General features: G+C 40.8%; 1 pseudogene across 1 annotated transcript; it reads right to left on the bottom strand.

Moving 5' to 3' along the window:
* Window positions 1-182: 182 nt before the first annotated feature.
* On the bottom strand, window positions 183-17,459 carry LOC145749526 (thioredoxin-like protein 4A; annotated as a pseudogene). The gene is made up of 3 exons (XR_014283640.1): window positions 17,331-17,459; window positions 908-1,035; window positions 183-336 (listed from the first exon to the last, which is right to left on the bottom strand). The product of XR_014283640.1 is annotated as a thioredoxin-like protein 4A (transcript).
* Between the last annotated feature and the right edge of the window lie 1,165 nt (window positions 17,460-18,624).

Genomic DNA, 18,624 nt, shown 5'->3' with positions numbered 1-18,624 from the left:
AATCAAATCGAAATTGAAAAAAAAAATTAAAATTTGATAAAAAATATCGAATATAAATACTTAATACCACGCATAAAATTAAATTATTAAAATTTTGTGTTTTAAATAAATTTTATTTTTTTAAACTGACAACAAACCAATAAATTTTAGAATATTCCTACTCGTTAATATTGATATTTTGTTTAGTAATCCTTTGGGGAAACCACCAACCCCGTCCCCTTTCTTGCCCTCCTAAATATTGTCTCTAGAATGTCAATCATTTCTTGTTTATCCTCCATCGGCCAGTTAATCTTGTTGTTGTTTCCCGTCCCAAGATCGATCATTATGTGCTTGTTCCTGAAAACAATTTTATTCAGTTAATAATTTGTAAATATTTTAAACCTAATTTTAATATTTGATTGTTAAACTTTCATGTATTTATTTGTTCTTGATATGGGAAGATTGACTTCATGACCAAAACTATGAGCAACATCAGTTACCCCGACCCAGTCTTTAGTTGTCTTTGGTAGTTCGGGATATTTTTTTTTTGTATATATCTTTATCCTCGATGTGGAAAAGTCTAAAGCACGACTTAAACATAGAGTAACATCAGTTACTCCGACTTAGTCTAGAGTTGCCTGTGGCAGTTTGAAATATTGTAGATTATAATTGCCTGATAATTATGCTGCTGATTAAGTGCTGGCTCAACAGGAGTTTATACCGTTTATAGCACCTTACTCAAGGCGCAACAACATACGAGCAGTTGGGATTGAACCCAGAACCTTATGTAGTGTAGCCAAGTGTTCTGACCACTATACCTTATTGCTAGCTCACTGAACCAATAAGAATCAAACCGCAAACTGAGGTTAGTCTTTCTAATGCTTAATTATTGTGCCCACAAAATTACATTCTTAATGTGAACAACAACCTGTAGAAGAACATAGTTGTGCAGGGGTCGTATAATTCGTACATTTCGTTGAAGTCTGGCACCTCAGTAATGTCAACCAAGTAAACAACAGTAAAGTTCTTCACTTTGTCAGCTATACTTTACAAGGTCTAAACATAAAAAATTGTTGATTTATTAAAATGTCACATACAGAATTTTAAAACAAAATATTTGTGTTGTATAAACGTCCAAATTAAATAATTCGCAGAATGATCAAAAAAACTTAATTTTATCAATAAAACATTTTGTTATTTTAAATCTGTTTTAAAATTATGGGACCTTAACACTACACAGCATATTATTCTATAGAAACTTAATTTTCTTTAATAAATTAATTTTAATTAAACTTTCTTTAAATGTAAAAAATATATTTTTAAAAAGTTTAAGAAAATAACACAAATCCACTTTATCAGGAAAAAATATTAAACTTATGCCTAGTTTACCTAAAATTTTGTCTAAAATATCTTTTCTTAATTCGTGAAAATATTAAAATTCGACGCCGTAACAAAACTTAAACATTATTGAACTTATTTAGGATCTCTATTAGTTTCGCACGCCCTACATAAACAGGGTGTGTAACCAAAATTCGGCACATGTAATTAAACAAAAAGGTTGCATAAATTAAACCCTTACTCTAACCCTCACATATTAAGTTTACCCATTAACACATCTGACTCGTAAAGCGGACTAAGTTATACTCATTAAAACATACGGTCCTACTAATTACCACACAGGACCCCCCTGACTACACAATAAGTGCCTATTTACCACACAGGACCGCACAGGACCCCATAGTACTACACAATAAGTGCCTATTTACCACACAGGACCGCACAGGACCCCATAGTACTACACAATAAGTGCCTATTTACCACACAGGACCCCATAGTACTACACAATAAGTGCCTATTTACCACACAGGACCCCCCTGACTACACAATAAGTGCCTATTTACCAAACAGGACCCCCTGACTACACAATAAGTGCCTATTTACCACACAGGACCGCACAGGACCCCATAGGACTACACAATAAGTGCCTATTTACCACACAGGACCGCACAGGACCCCATAGTACTACACAATAAGTGCCTATTTACCACACAGGACCGCACAGGACCCCATAGTACTACACAATAAGTGCCTATTTACCACACAGGACCGCACAGGACCCCATAGTACTACACAATAAGTGCCTATTTACCACACAGGACCGCACAGGACCCCATAGTACTACACAATAAGTACCTATTTACCACACAGGACCCCATAGTACTACACAATAAGTGCCTATTTACCACACAGGACCGCACAGGACCCCATAGGACTACACAATAAGTGACTATTTACCACACAGGACCGCACAGGACCCCCCTGACTACACAATAAGTGACTATTTACCACACAGGACCGCACAGGACCCCATAGTACTACACAATAAGTGCCTATTTACCACACAGGACCGCACAGGACCCCATAGGACTACACAATAAGTGACTATTTACCACACAGGACCGCACAGGACCCCATAGGACTACACAATAAGTGCCTATTTACCACACAGGACCGCACAGGATCCCATAGGACTACACAATAAGTGACTATTTACCACACAGGACCGCACAGGACCCCATAGTACTACACAATAAGTGACTATTTACCACACAGGACCGCCAGGACCCCATAGTACTACACAATAAGTGACTATTTACCACACAGGACCGCACAGGACCCCCTGACTACACAATAAGTGACTATTTACCACACAGGACCGCACAGGACCCCATAGGACTATACAATAAGTGCCTATTTACCACACAGGACCCCCCTGACTACACAATAAGTGACTATTTACCACACAGGACCCCATAGTACTACACAATAAGTGCCTATTTACCACACAGGACCGCACAGGACCCCCAGGTCTACACAATAAGTGACTATTTACCACACAGGACCGCACAGGACCCCCCTGACTACACAATAAGTGCCTATTTACCACACAGGACCGCACAGGACCCCATAGGACTACACAATAAGTGACTATTTACCACACAGGACCGCACAGGACCCCCCTGACTACACAATAAGTGACTATTTACCACACAAGACCGCACAGGACCCCATAGTACTACACAATAAGTGCCTATTTACCACACAGGACCGCACAGGACCCCATAGGACTACACAATAAGTGCCTATTTACCACACAGGACCGCACAGGACCCCATAGGACTACACAATAAGTGCCTATTTACCACACAGGACCGCACAGGACCCCATAGGACTACACAATAAGTGACTATTTACCACACAGGACCGCACAGGACCCCATAGGACTACACAATAAGTGCCTATTTACCACACAGGACCGCACAGGACCCCATAGGACTACACAATAAGTGCCTATTTACCACACAGGACCGCACAGGACCCCATAGGACTACACAATAAGTGACTATTTACCAAACAGGACCGCACAGGACCCCATAGTACTACACAATAAGTGCCTATTTACCACACAGGACCGCACAGGACCCCCTGACTACACAATAAGTGACTATTTACCACACAGGACCGCACAGGACCCCATAGTACTACACAATAAGTGACTATTTACCACACAGGACCCCCTGACTACACAATAAGTGCCTATTTACCACACAGGACCGCACAGGACCCCATAGGATTACACAATAAGTGCCTATTTACCACACAGGACCGCACAGGACCCCATAGTACTACACAATTAGTGACTATTTACCACACAGGACCGCACAGGACCCCATAGTACTACACAATAAGTGACTATTTACCACACAGGACCGCACAGGACCCCATAGTACTACACAATAAGTGACTATTTACCACACAGGACCGCACAGGACCCCATAGGACTACACAATAAGTGACTATTTACCACACGGGACCGCACAGGACCCCCTGACTACACAATAAGTGACTATTTACCACACAGGACCGCACAGGACCCCATAGTACTACACAATAAGTGACTATTTACCACACAGGACCGCACAGGACCCCATAGGACTACACAATAAGTGCCTATTTACCACACAGGACCGCACAGGACCCCATAGGACTACACAATAAGTGACTATTTACCACACAGGACCGCACAGGACCCCCTGACTACACAATAAGTGACTATTTACCACACAGGACCGCACAGGACCCCATAGGACTACACAATAAGTGCCTATTTACCACACAGGACCCCCCTGACTACACAATAAGTGACTATTTACCACACAGGACCGCACAGGACCCCATAGTACTACACAATAAGTGCCTATTTACCACACAGGACCGCACAGGACCCCATAGGACTACACAATAAGTGACTATTTACCACACAGGACCGCACAGGACCCCATAGGACTACACAATAAGTGACTATTTACCACACAGGACCCCATAGGACTGGACCGCACTACACAATAAGTGACACAATAAGTGCCTATTTACCACACAGGACCGCACAGGACCCCATAGGACTACACAATAAGTGACTATTTACCACACAGGACTGCACAGGACCCCATAGGACTACACAATAAGTGACTATTTACCACACAGGACCGCACAGGACCCCCTGACTACACAATAAGTGACTATTTACCACACAGGACCGCACAGGACCCCATAGTACTACACAATAAGTGACTATTTACCACACAGGACCGCACAGGACCCCATAGGACTACACAATAAGTGCCTATTTACCACACAGGACCGCACAGGACCCCATAGGACTACACAATAAGTGACTATTTACCACACAGGACCGCACAGGACCCCCTGACTACACAATAAGTGACTATTTACCACACAGGACCGCACAGGACCCCATAGGACTACACAATAAGTGCCTATTTACCACACAGGACCCCCCTGACTACACAATAAGTGACTATTTACCACACAGGACCGCACAGGACCCCATAGTACTACACAATAAGTGCCTATTTACCACACAGGACCGCACAGGACCCCATAGGACTACACAATAAGTGACTATTTACCACACAGGACCCCATAGGACTACACAATAAGTGACTATTTACCACACAGGACCCCATAGGACTGGACCGCACTACACAATAAGTGACACAATAAGTGCCTATTTACCACACAGGACCGCACAGGACCCCATAGGACTACACAATAAGTGACTATTTACCACACAGGACCGCACAGGACCCCATAGGACTACACAATAAGTGACTATTTACCACACAGGACCCCCTGACTACACAATAAGTGCCTATTTACCACACAGGACCGCACAGGACCCCATAGGACTACACAATAAGTGCCTATTTACCACACAGGACCGCACAGGACCCCATAGGACTACACAATAAGTGCCTATTTACCACACAGGACCCCATAGGACTACACAATAAGTGACTATTTACCACACAGGACCGCACAGGACCCCATAGGACTACACAATAAGTGACTATTTACCACACAGGACCGCACAGGACCCCATAGTACTACACAATAAGTGACTATTTACCACACAGGACCGCACAGGACCCCATAGTACTACACAATAAGTGACTATTTACCACACAGGACCGCACAGGACCCCATAGGACTACACAATAAGTGACTATTTACCACACAGGACCGCACAGGACCCCATAGGACTACACAATAAGTGACTATTTACCACACAGGACCCCCTGACTACACAATAAGTGCCTATTTACCACACAGGACCGCACAGGACCCCATAGTACTACACAATAAGTGACTATTTACCACACAGGACCGCACAGGACCCCCTGACTACACAATAAGTGACTATTTACCACACAGGACCGCACAGGACCCCATAGTACTACACAATAAGTGCCTATTTACCACACAGGACCGCACAGGACCCCATAGTACTACACAATAAGTGACTATTTACCACACAGGACCGCACAGGACCCCCTGACTACACAATAAGTGACTATTTACCACACAGGACCGCACAGGACCCCATAGGACTACACAATAAGTGCCTATTTACCACACAGGACCGCACAGGACCCCATAGGACTACACAATAAGTGACTATTTACCACACAGGACCGCATTGGACCCCCTGACTACACAATAAGTGACTATTTACCACACAGGACCGCACAGGACCCCATAGGACTACACAATAAGTGCCTATTTACCACACAGGACCCCCCTGACTACACAATAAGTGACTATTTACCACACAGGACCCCATAGTACTACACAATAAGTGCCTATTTACCACACAGGACCGCACAGGACCCCATAGGACTACACAATAAGTGACTATTTACCACACAGGACCGCACAGGACCCCATAGGACTACACAATAAGTGACTATTTACCACACAGGACCGCACAGGACCCCATAGGACTACACAATAAGTGACTATTTACCACACAGGACCGCACAGGACCCCATAGGACTACACAATAAGTGACTATTTACCACATAGGACCGCACAGGACCCCATAGTACTACACAATAAGTGCCTATTTACCACACAGGACCGCACAGGACCCCATAGGACTACACAATAAGTGACTATTTACCACACAGGACCGCACAGGACCCCATAGGACTACACAATAAGTGACTATTTACCACACAGGACCGCACAGGACCCCATAGGACTACACAATAAGTGACTATTTACCACACAGGACCGCACAGGACCCCATAGGACTACACAATAAGTGCCTATTTACCACACAAGACCGCACAGGACCCCATAGGACTACACAATAAGTGCCTATTTACCACACAGGACCGCACAGGACCCCATAGTACTACACAATAAGTGACTATTTACCACACAGGACCGCACAGGACCCCATAGGACTACACAATAAGTGACTATTTACCACACAGGACCGCACAGGACCCCATAGGACTACACAATAAGTGACTATTTACCACACAGGACCGCACAGGACCCCATAGGACTACACAATAAGTGACTATTTACCACACAGGACCGCACAGGATCCCATAGGACTACACAATAAGTGACTATTTACCACACAGGACCGCACAGTACCCCATAGTACTACACAATAAGTGACTATTTACCACACAGGACCCCATAGGACTACACAATAAGTGACTATTTACCACACAGGACCGCACAGGACCCCCTGACTACACAATAAGTGACTATTTACCACACAGGACCGCACAGGACCCCATAGTACTACACAATAAGTGACTATTTACCACACAGGACCGCACAGGACCCCATAGGACTACACAATAAGTGCCTATTTACCGCACAGGACCCCATAGGACTACACAATAAGTGACTATTTACCACACAGGACCGCACAGGACCCCCTGACTACACAATAAGTGACTATTTACCACACAGGACCGCACAGGACCCCATAGGACTACACAATAAGTGCCTATTTACCACACAGGACCCCCCTGACTACACAATAAGTGACTATTTACCACACAGGACCCCATAGGACTACACAATAAGTGCCTATTTACCACACAGGACCGCACAGGACCCCCTGACTACACAATAAGTGCCTATTTACCACACAGGACCGCACAGGATCCCATAGTACTACACAATAAGTGACTATTTACCACACAGGACCGCACAGGACCCCCTGACTACACAATAAGTGCCTATTTACCACACAGGACCGCACAGGACCCCCTGACTACACAATAAGTGCCTATTTACCACACAAGACCGCACAGGACCCCCCTGACTACACAATAAGTGCCTATTTACCACACAGGACCCCATAGGACTACACAATAAGTGACTATTTACAACACAGGACCGCACAGGACCCCATAGTACTACACAATAAGTGACTATTTACCACACAGGACCGCACAGGATCCTATAGGACTACACAATAAGTGACTATTTACCACACAGGACCCCCTGACTACACAATAAGTGCCTATTTACCACACAGGACCGCACAGGACCCCATAGGACTACACAATAAGTGACTATTTACCACACAGGACCCCATAGGACTACACAATAAGTGACTATTTACCACACAGGACCGCACAGGACCCCATAGTACTACACAATAAGTGCCTATTTACCGCACAGGACCGCACAGGACCCCCTGACTACACAATAAGTGACTATTTACCACACAGGACCGCACAGGACCCCATAGTACTACACAATAAGTGACTATTTACCACACAGGACCGCACAGGACCCCATAGGACTACACAATAAGTGACTATTTACCACACAGGACCCCCTGACTACACAATAAGTGCCTATTTACCACACAGGACCGCACAGGACCCCATAGGACTACACAATAAGTGACTATTTACCACACAGGACCGCACAGGACCCCATAGGACTACACAATAAGTGACTTTTTACCACACAGGACCGCACAGGACCCCATAGTACTACACAATAAGTGCCTATTTACCGCACAGGACCCCCTGACTACACAATAAGTGATTATTTACCACACAGGACCGCACAGGACCCCATAGTACTACACAATAAGTGACTATTTACCACACAGGACCGCACAGGACCCCATAGGACTACACAATAAGTGCCTATTTACCACACAGGACCGCACAGGACCCCATAGTACTACACAATAAGTGACTATTTACCACACAGGACCCCCTGACTACACAATAAGTGACTATTTACCACACAGGACCGCACAGGACCCCATAGTACTACACAATAAGTGCCTATTTACCACACAGGACCCCCCAGGACCCCCCAGGTCTACACAGTAAGTGCCTATTTACCACACAGGACCGCACAGGACCCCATAGGACTACACAATAAGTGACTATTTACCACACAGGACCGCACAGGACCCCATAGTACTACACAATAAGTGACTATTTACCACACAGGACCGCACAGGACCCCATAGTACTACACAATAAGTGACTATTTACCACACAGGACCGCACAGGACCCCATAGGACTACACAATAAGTGACTATTTACCACACAGGACCCCCTGACTACACAATAAGTGCCTATTTACCACACAGGACCGCACAGGACCCCATAGGACTACACAATAAGTGACTATTTACCACACAGGACCGCACAGGACCCCATAGGACTACACAATAAGTGACTTTTTACCACACAGGACCGCACAGGACCCCATAGTACTACACAATAAGTGCCTATTTACCGCACAGGACCCCCTGACTACACAATAAGTGATTATTTACCACACAGGACCGCACAGGACCCCATAGTACTACACAATAAGTGACTATTTACCACACAGGACCGCACAGGACCCCATAGGACTACACAATAAGTGACTATTTACCACACAGGACCGCACAGGACCCCATAGTACTACACAATAAGTGACTATTTACCACACAGGACCGCACAGGACCCCATAGGACTACACAATAAGTGACTATTTACCACACAGGACCGCACAGGACCCCATAGTACTACACAATAAGTGACTATTTACCACACAGGACCCCCTGACTACACAATAAGTGATTATTTACCACACAGGACCGCACAGGACCCCATAGTACTACACAATAAGTGCCTATTTACCACACAGGACCCCCCAGGACCCCCCAGGTCTACACAGTAAGTGCCTATTTACCACACAGGACCGCACAGGACCCCATAGGACTACACAATAAGTGACTATTTACCACACAGGACCGCACAGGACCCCATAGTACTACACAATAAGTGACTATTTACCACACAGGACCGCACAGGACCCCATAGTACTACACAATAAGTGACTATTTACCACACAGGACCGCACAGGACCCCATAGGACTACACAATAAGTGCCTATTTACCACACAGGACCCCCCTGACTACACAATAAGTGACTATTTACCACACAGGACAAAGTAATTATAACATATATACCAACAGGACCACTCGAAAAGCGACTGTTTACCACGCGGGAACGCACAAGACAAAGTAATGCACACAGGACACACGGGACAATATTATTTACCATATAGGACAAGGTAATTCCCAAACAAGCCATACAGAATCACTTATTTGCTAAACAGGACAACGTAATTACCAAATTATACACGCCATATCCAACAAGCAATACATTTTTATCTGTTGATGTATTTATTGGTTGAAAAAAAACTAACAAACACAAGGCAATAATAAGGCTACTAAAAATTAAAATTAATAAAAACGACTAAAATAAAAAAACGATTAGGTTAATAAAGAAAAGGTTAGGCAATAATTAACGCAAAACAAATAAAAAGTTTACAATATACACAGTAAAATTAATATAAACATCCATATTTACAAATTAAGTAGGCTGTATTTCTTTTTTGTATTAAAAATACGAAACATAAGTTATTTTTTTAATTTTTTTAATGACCGGGTTTTACATGATTTTGGGCGTTTTCTTTGACCTGGTTTGGTGGCTGTTTTCTTTATGTCAGGAATAACCAAATTAAAATGTTTATCTTTAACCAATTTTATTTTTTGTTTTTTTTCCGAATTTTTGCACGCAATAAATTTAAATAAATGATCTTTCCTCTGTTCAGTGGTCATTTTTACCCACTCGTTTGTACTTTTTACAAATTTTTGAAAGTTTTAGCAAACTATATAATTTCCCATGCTGTGTAGACATCCCCGCAAATCAATCATTTGCATTTTGACAATGCTGTGAAGTTTATCAATTAAAACTGGTAGTGTTCGAGGTTTCCAGTCAATGTCTAATTTTATAATGTTATTTATGCTTTCGCAATTATTATTGGTCCACCAGCCACGGTCCCGGTTAAAACGCTGGGGACGAATAACATACTTGAGAAAACGTTCTTTCAAATTTTTCTCGAAGTAATCTTCAAAAATAGAAATTTTTTTATTTGTTTCTTTTATTTTAGCAACCCTTTTGTTAAATTCAGTAGTAGTGTCTGATTCAATAAGGCCCTCAACTCCAAAAATACTTTTTACAATTTTTTTTCGTAATTTAGCTTCAACGCCTATTTTGTTTTGCAAATAAAATGTTACATTATCTTTAATATGTTTCACGCAGAGATATCGTGTTGAATTTTGGAAGCAAATGTCTACTGCTTTAGTTAAAGTTTTTTCGTCATCACTTCCAATTGCGACCTTGATATCAAATCCAAGGTTGGCACTTTCCAATTTAAAATTGATGTGTGAAAAAAATGAACAGTACGTAGAGCATTTTCCATCCCAATGTAAATAACAAGGGCCGACGCAAATTGGGTGCTCTTTCGTCTCCTTGCTAAGTACCTTTAGATTTTTAAAAACGGTTACTGTGGCGAAGCATTTTGCAACATTAAAAGTTCTGTCGATCCCAATAACATATTTGTTATTATTTATAATAAGGAAATTTTTAAGCAATTCCATCTGTTCGTCTGTATATAAAATAACAGATGGAGGCTTATCTGAATTGTTGTGGATTATTTCTTTGATGAAAGGGTGCTTTTTTACTCATCATCGAAAAAACCTGTACCACTTCATCGGCAACGGTTTTTGTAGTAGGAGTGTTTTTATCTAAATTGTAACGTACATTTCGGATTTGTTTAAAATCTCGTGGCCCATCAACGGAATCAAGTTCTTTCAATGTAGCATATATTGTTCTGGTTGGAATATTATGCTTAATGTTTTTTTTGATTTTCTCAAGAACGGCTGGTTTTGTTCTAATGTATTCCGTTCCCGAATTAACTTGATTTCCATGGCTACTTACAGTATTTGGGTGTTCCCCAAGATATTCTACTACAGCTTTATTTTTCAAAACACAATTTTTTGAATTAAAAACCGAAATTCTTCTTTTAAAACTAGGTTTTCTTTTTAGGGTACAATAATATCGATGTAGTTCAACTATTTCATCGCCTATGGGTTGAGGTTGTAATGGATCGTATATTTTAGTCCCAGAAACTGTTTTTTCGACACAGTATTTGTTTTTTTTTAAATATACTAGCTTGATTACACTTTCTTTGACGACGTAGATTGTTTTAGTAGTTTTGCCTAACTTGCTTGACCAAACTCCACAATCGTCAGCAAACACATTTTTTTTCTTATTGGTTTTCCGTAAGGCATTATCTTCATTATTTAATAAAAAATAACAATTTGATTTGTTACCAGGAGGTATATGTTGAAATTCCAATTCGCCGGACAAAACAAAATTATATACATCGTTAACATTCAAAAATCGATATTCTAGTTCGTGCTTTTTTGGTATTGCAGAAAGCTTTTTAAAACTTTCATCTAAAATATTTGGAGGAATATTCTCAGAATTGGACCTTTGTGGAGAAACTGGTGTAATGTTTTTCGCACTCAACTGGGATGGAAACTGAGAGTGGTGATGATCCTCCGAAAATGCACTTTGTAGCGTTGGATTTAATATTTTAGACATAGATGTATTAACAAAAACATTGGGATTTTCTATTGCTGAAGCTTCAGTTGTTTCAATATTTAAAAATTGTTCAAAACTTATTATTCCACTGTATGGTGACGAGTGGTGTATTGTTCCCACATTTCTTTTTAATGGGACAAAATGACTGGGAATCCATATCGATTTGCCAGAGAGACCAACTGTTGTCCACATTATCCAAATTGGCTCAACGTCTATATAGTTATATTCGTCAATTCGTGTGTTTAGTATGTCTATTACATTGTCGTCATTACCGTTGCAGGGTGGGTATACATTAACAATTGGTCTATTTAAAACGTTGCTTAATGCGAGCATTGTCCATGCAGATGAGTATGCCCAGTTCTTTGAACAGTCAATGCATGCATCGCTGTAATCAGGAGAAACAATGTCAAAATCTGTTGCACATGGATGTGTTACATAATAATTTTCATTTAACAGCATCTTTATGCAAGTACGGACTCTCAATTCCAAAGCCAAATTTGTTGTACAGTTTAAGGCAAGCAAGGCCGCGTTAAAAAGACAATTTCCGTCACCAGGGAGTATACAGTGCTACCTTTTTCTGGTAAATGATCTTTCAAAAGATTATTTGAATAAGAATCTATTTCCAGCTCCGAAAATAATTTTCCGGTCTCATCAACTTTTAAAAAGTTATGCTTTAAGAGTATAGATTCTCGAAATGCACATCTTTTTAGGTTCTCAAATCCATGTTTAGAAGCCTAAAAAAGTTTTAAAAAAAATTAGCTTTTTTATGTAATTGGTTTATTTGCATTTTAAATTGTATTTAATAGAAATACCATATCACAAATATTAAAAGTTAAGTACCATACTGCTAATGCCTCATTCGTTAATTAACCAAGTGAACTTTTGCATTAAAATTTAATTTCTAAAGTTAACCTTGAATATCATGATCGGACATCGTGATTCCGTTAATTGGAGTTTAATGTTTAAACTTTTTTCAATTAAACTAAAGTAAACATGTTTAAGTCCTATTATTGCTGTTTTATTGAATTTAGAAGTTATAAATTCTTGCTATTAACCCGCCATTAAACAGCAGATTTTAAATTCTACAAAACAAATGTTCGTCCAGATAGAAAACGTTGTTTGTTTAAATCAAACTAAACGTTAACGGTTATTGATAGCTTTCGTTACATTTCGTTTAATATGCGAGTATAATTAATGTCTTTTGTATTAGTTTTTTGTAATTTTTATATACTTTACTTACCTCGCTTAGACGTAACAAAGATAAGCAAAAATCAAAACCCCCATCACCGGACGATTGGATACAGAGATGACAAATAAATGGTATATCCTTCAGTTTTTGTAATTCTGCTACTTCATTTTTACTTAAATTTTCACACTGAAAATGACTCCAACCAATACACACTTCGCATAAAATGCTGTCTACTGCGCATTCTTTTTTGCATGTTGTACAAGGCCATTTGATATTTTTATTCATATTTATTTCTAAAATTTATTATTTTAAAATTGTCTAACGTTTAATCAAAATAACTTTACTTTTTTTTAGTTACTATTACCCTTAAAAAGAATTTTACCAATAAAAAAGTGATAAAAAACTAAGCTTTTATAATTGTGTAATTAAAATATAGCTTTGTGCTTCTTTTTAAAATTGTTTGTTTAATCTATCCTAGGGTTTTTATTTATATAAAACTGGTAATAATTTAAACACTTTATACATTAAACTGTTAGGTTTATTTGAACAAAAAGACTCAGTTTTTTAATTTTGTTAAAAGCGGTTTCTTACACAGCTTGATACCATTGTTTTCTGCCTAGTTGGACGTCTTCGGTTTTTAATTATCTGCGAACAGTAAATTAAGCTTCTCAAATAAAAATGTACAAAAATAAAATTAATATTTAAACAAATTGATCAAAAGTTTAAGTAAATTTTTTTGCAATACTGTTGCATAAAAATATTGTATTTTGCACAATAAGATATAAACATCAATGACTTTAAACGATTAAATAATCCTACAACTCCCGGTAATTTTAAATTTGTCGTAGGAGTTCTATAATGATATTCCATTTTCGGTAAATAATCCAAAATTGACTTGGTCACAGAAAAATTCAAGATCTTTATCGAAACTTGTTGCGCCGTCCTGCGTGGTAAATAGTCACTTCCCGTGTTATCCTGTGCGATCTTGTGGGGTACCTTGTGGTCCTGTGGGGTCCTACGCGGCCCTATGTGGTAAAAAGTCACTTATTGTGTAGACCTGGGGGGTCCTGCGTGGTAAATAGTCACTTCCCGTGTTATCCTGTGCGATCTTGTGGGGTACCTTGTGGTCCTGTGGGGTCCTACGCGGCCCTATGTGGTAAAAAGTGACTTATTGTGTAGACCTGGGGGGTCCTGTGTGGTAAATAGGCACTTATTGTGTAGTACTATGGGATCCTGTGCGGTCCTGTGCGGTAAATAGTCACTTATTGTGTAGTACTATGGGGTCCTGTGCGGTCCTGTGTGGTAAATAGGCACTTATTGTGTAGTACTATGGGGTCCTGTGCGGTCCTGTGTGGTAAATAGTCACTTATTGTGTAGTCAGGGGGGTCCTGTGTGGTAAATAGTCACTTATTGTGTAGTACTATGGGGTCCTGTGCGGTCCTGTGCGGTAAATAGTCACTTATTGTGTAGTCCTATGGGGTCCTGTGCGGTCCTGTGTGGTAAATAGTCACTTATTGTGTAGTCCTATAAGATCCTGTGCGGTCCTGTGTGGTAAATAGTCACTTATTGTGTAGTACTATGGGGTCCTGTGCGGTCCTGTGTGGTAAATAGGCACTTATTGTGTAGTCCTATGGGGTCCTGTGCGGTCCTGTGTGATAAATAGGCACTTATTGTGTAGTCAGGGGGTCCTGTGTGGTAAATAGTCACTTATTGTGTAGTCCTATGGGGTCCTGTGCGGTCCTGTGTGGTAAATAGGCACTTATTGTGTAGTCCTATGGGGTCCTGTGCGGTCCTGTGCGGTAAATAGGCACTTATTGTGTAGTACTATGGGGTCCTGTGCGGGCCTGTGTGGTAAATAGGCACTTATTGTGTAGTCAGGGGGGTCCTGTGTGGTAAATAGGCACTTATTGTGTAGTCCTATGGGGTCCTGTGCGGTCCTGTGTGGTAAATAGTCACTTATTGTGTAGTCAGGGGGTCCTGTGCGGTCCTGGGTGGTAAATAGTCACTTATTGTGTAGTCCTATGGGGTCCTGTGCGGTCCTGTGTGGTAAATAGGCACTTATTGTGTAGTCCTATGGGGTCCTGTGCGGTCCTGTGTGGTAAATAGTCACTTATTGTGTAGTACTATGGGGTCCTGTGCGGTCCTGTGTGGTAAATAGTCACTTATTGTGTAGTCAGGGGGTCCTGTGCGGTCCTGTGTGGTAAATAGTCACTTATTGTGTAGTACTATGGGGTCCTGTGCGGTCCTGTGTGGTAAATAGTCACTTATTGTGTAGTCCTATGGGGTCCTGTGCGGTCCTGTGTGGTAAATAGTCACTTATTGTGTAGTCCTATGGGGTCCTGTGCGGTCCTGTGTGGTAAATAGGCACTTACTGTGTAGACCTGGGGGGTCCTGGGGGGTCCTGTGTGGTAAATAGGCACTTATTGTGTAGTCCTATGGGGTCCTGTGCGGTCCTGTGTGGTAAATAGTCACTTATTGTGTAGTCCTATGGGGTCCTGTGCGGTCCTGTGTGGTAAATAGGCACTTACTGTGTAGACCTGGGGGGTCCTGGGGGGTCCTGTGTGGTAAATAGGCACTTATTGTGTAGTCCTATGGGGTCCTGTGCGGTCCTGTGTGGTAAATAGGCACTTATTGTGTAGTCCTATGGGGTCCTGTGCGGTCCTGTGTGGTAAATAGTCACTTATTGTGTAGTCCTATGGGGTCCTGTGCGGTCCTGTGTGGTAAATAGGCACTTACTGTGTAGACCTGGGGGGTCCTGGGGGGTCCTGTGTGGTAAATAGGCACTTATTGTGTAGTCCTATGGGGTCCTGTGCGGTCCTGTGTGGTAAATAGTCACTTATTGTGTAGTACTATGGGGTCCTGTGCGGTCCTGTGTGGTAAATAGGCACTTATTGTGTAGTCCTATGGGGTCCTGTGCGGTCCTGTGTGGTAAATAGTCACTTATTGTGTAGTACTATGGGGTCCTGTGCGGTCCTGTGTGGTAAATAGTCACTTATTGTGTAGACCTGGGGGGTCCTGTGCGGTCCTGTGTGGTAAATAGTCACTTATTGTGTAGTACTATGGGGTCCTGTGCGGTCCTGTGTGGTAAATAGGCACTTATTGTGTAGTCAGGGGGTCCTGTGTGGTAAATAGGCACTTATTGTGTAGTCCTATGGGGTCCTGTGCGGTCCTGTGTGGTAAATAGTCACTTATTGTGTAGACCTGGGGGGTCCTGTGCGGTCCTGTGTGGTAAACAGTCACTTATTGTGTAGTCAGGGGGTCCTGTGTGGTAAATAGGCACTTATTGTGTAGTCCTATGGGATCCTGTGCGGTCCTGTGTGGTAAATAGTCACTTATTGTGTAGTCCTATGGGATCCTGTGCGGTCCTGTGTGGTAAATAGTCACTTATTGTGTAGTCCTATCGGGTCCTGTGGGGTAAATAGGCATTTACTGTGCAGTCCCGTGGGGTCCTGTGTGGTTCTGTGCGGTCCTGTGTGGTAATTAGGCACTTACTGTGCAGTCCTGTGGGGTCCTGTGCGGTCCTGTGGGGTCCTGTGTGGTTCTGTCCGGTCCTGTGTGGTAATTAGGCACTTACTGTGCAGTCCTGTGGGGTCCTGTGCGGTCCTGTGGGGTCCTGTGTGGTTCTGTGCGGTCCTGTGTGGTAATTAGTAGGACCCTTAAAACATATTTCAACTAATTTTTAATGTCTGGTTGAACAATTGCCATACTTAGGTTATAACGCCTTGATAAATTCGGGCGTGCGAAACTAATAGAGATCCCTTATTTATATTTAAAATCATTAAATACCTCGTCCATTTTCATGCAGGCCGGGTCCCAATCGTGACCGAACCGAATCACGACAACTTTTTCTTGCTCGTTTAAGATCGATTGATCGACTTGCCAGCCGTTTGTAAGATGGGGAAGCATGTACGACATGGTTACAATGTTACCTTTCAACTACACCAACCACTACCAAATATATCATTTAAATACAACTTTTTAAACTGTTTTTATCATTTTGTGCAATTTCGTAAAATTTTTCGCAAACCTAAAAATCCCAAAATTTGTACGAGCAAAAGTTTACGCTGTTTTGTGTTTATCGAATTTGTTAAAACATCTGTTACTGCGTAAACGTTTATCCTTAAAACATTTTAAGGAATAAATATTTAAAAAAAATAAGTGTGTAGGTGTAGGCTTGTAAAGGTAATTTATAGGATTGTCAAAAAAACCGTAAAATTTTTGTTTTAAAGATGACCCTATACACTTACTGGAAGACAAGTTGTTTATGGGCAACTTTTCTTAAATTTAAGTTATTTGTCCAAGTATGGGCTTAAGTCTTTTTGTGGAAAAGGAAGAATTGTTAAGATTGTACTTGTTCCAGTAAAGTACTTTAAATAATAATTGACATTGCTGGATATTTAAACATGATCTTATAAGCATCGTTACAAATAAAACACAATATTGCTGAATAACTAGGAGTTTTAATCGCTTCTACAAAGTGTTTGGCAAGCGATGAAGAATTAATATTTGCATAACATACAAGCACTTAAAAGCACATCTACAATAACTACATAAGACTTAGGTTAACATAACAACAGTGGTGACAAGTTAAATAATGTCCTGGGTCCAAGTAATAGAAAAGATTCAAAATTTCATTAAAATATTATTTGTACTAATTGACATACATCTTTAAAATTTATTTTAAGTGGTTGAATACATGACAAGAAAAAGTTTAAAGCCATGCCCTATATGCCGCTATTGTAACATATATAAAGCAATAAAAGAGTTGAAATGTTTTTATGGGTTAATAAGATACAAGTAAAATAATGTTTAATATTGTCATTTATGCAAAAGTTTTATAATATAATAAATTCCCTGCCAACATTTAACATATATAGAAAATAACAACATTAAAACCTAAAGATCCTTACTAAAAACTACATATTAGTAAAGCACATGCACACTTCCTTATTAAAATGCATTTTTAACAATGGAATTAATTTTAAACTTAAATAAGCTAAACAGTTTAACAAAAAGTAAATCATTATAATTTTACCACAAAATAATTTATAAAAATGCTTAAAATTAGCACTTATCTGAG

The sequence above is a fragment of the Corella eumyota genome, chromosome 4, assembly GCF_963082875.1.
Source record: "Corella eumyota chromosome 4, kaCorEumy4.1, whole genome shotgun sequence".
Taxonomy (NCBI): Eukaryota; Metazoa; Chordata; class Ascidiacea; order Phlebobranchia; family Corellidae; genus Corella; species Corella eumyota.
Note: the sequence above shows the minus strand (reverse complement) of the source record. Positions and strands in the feature narration are given on the sequence as shown.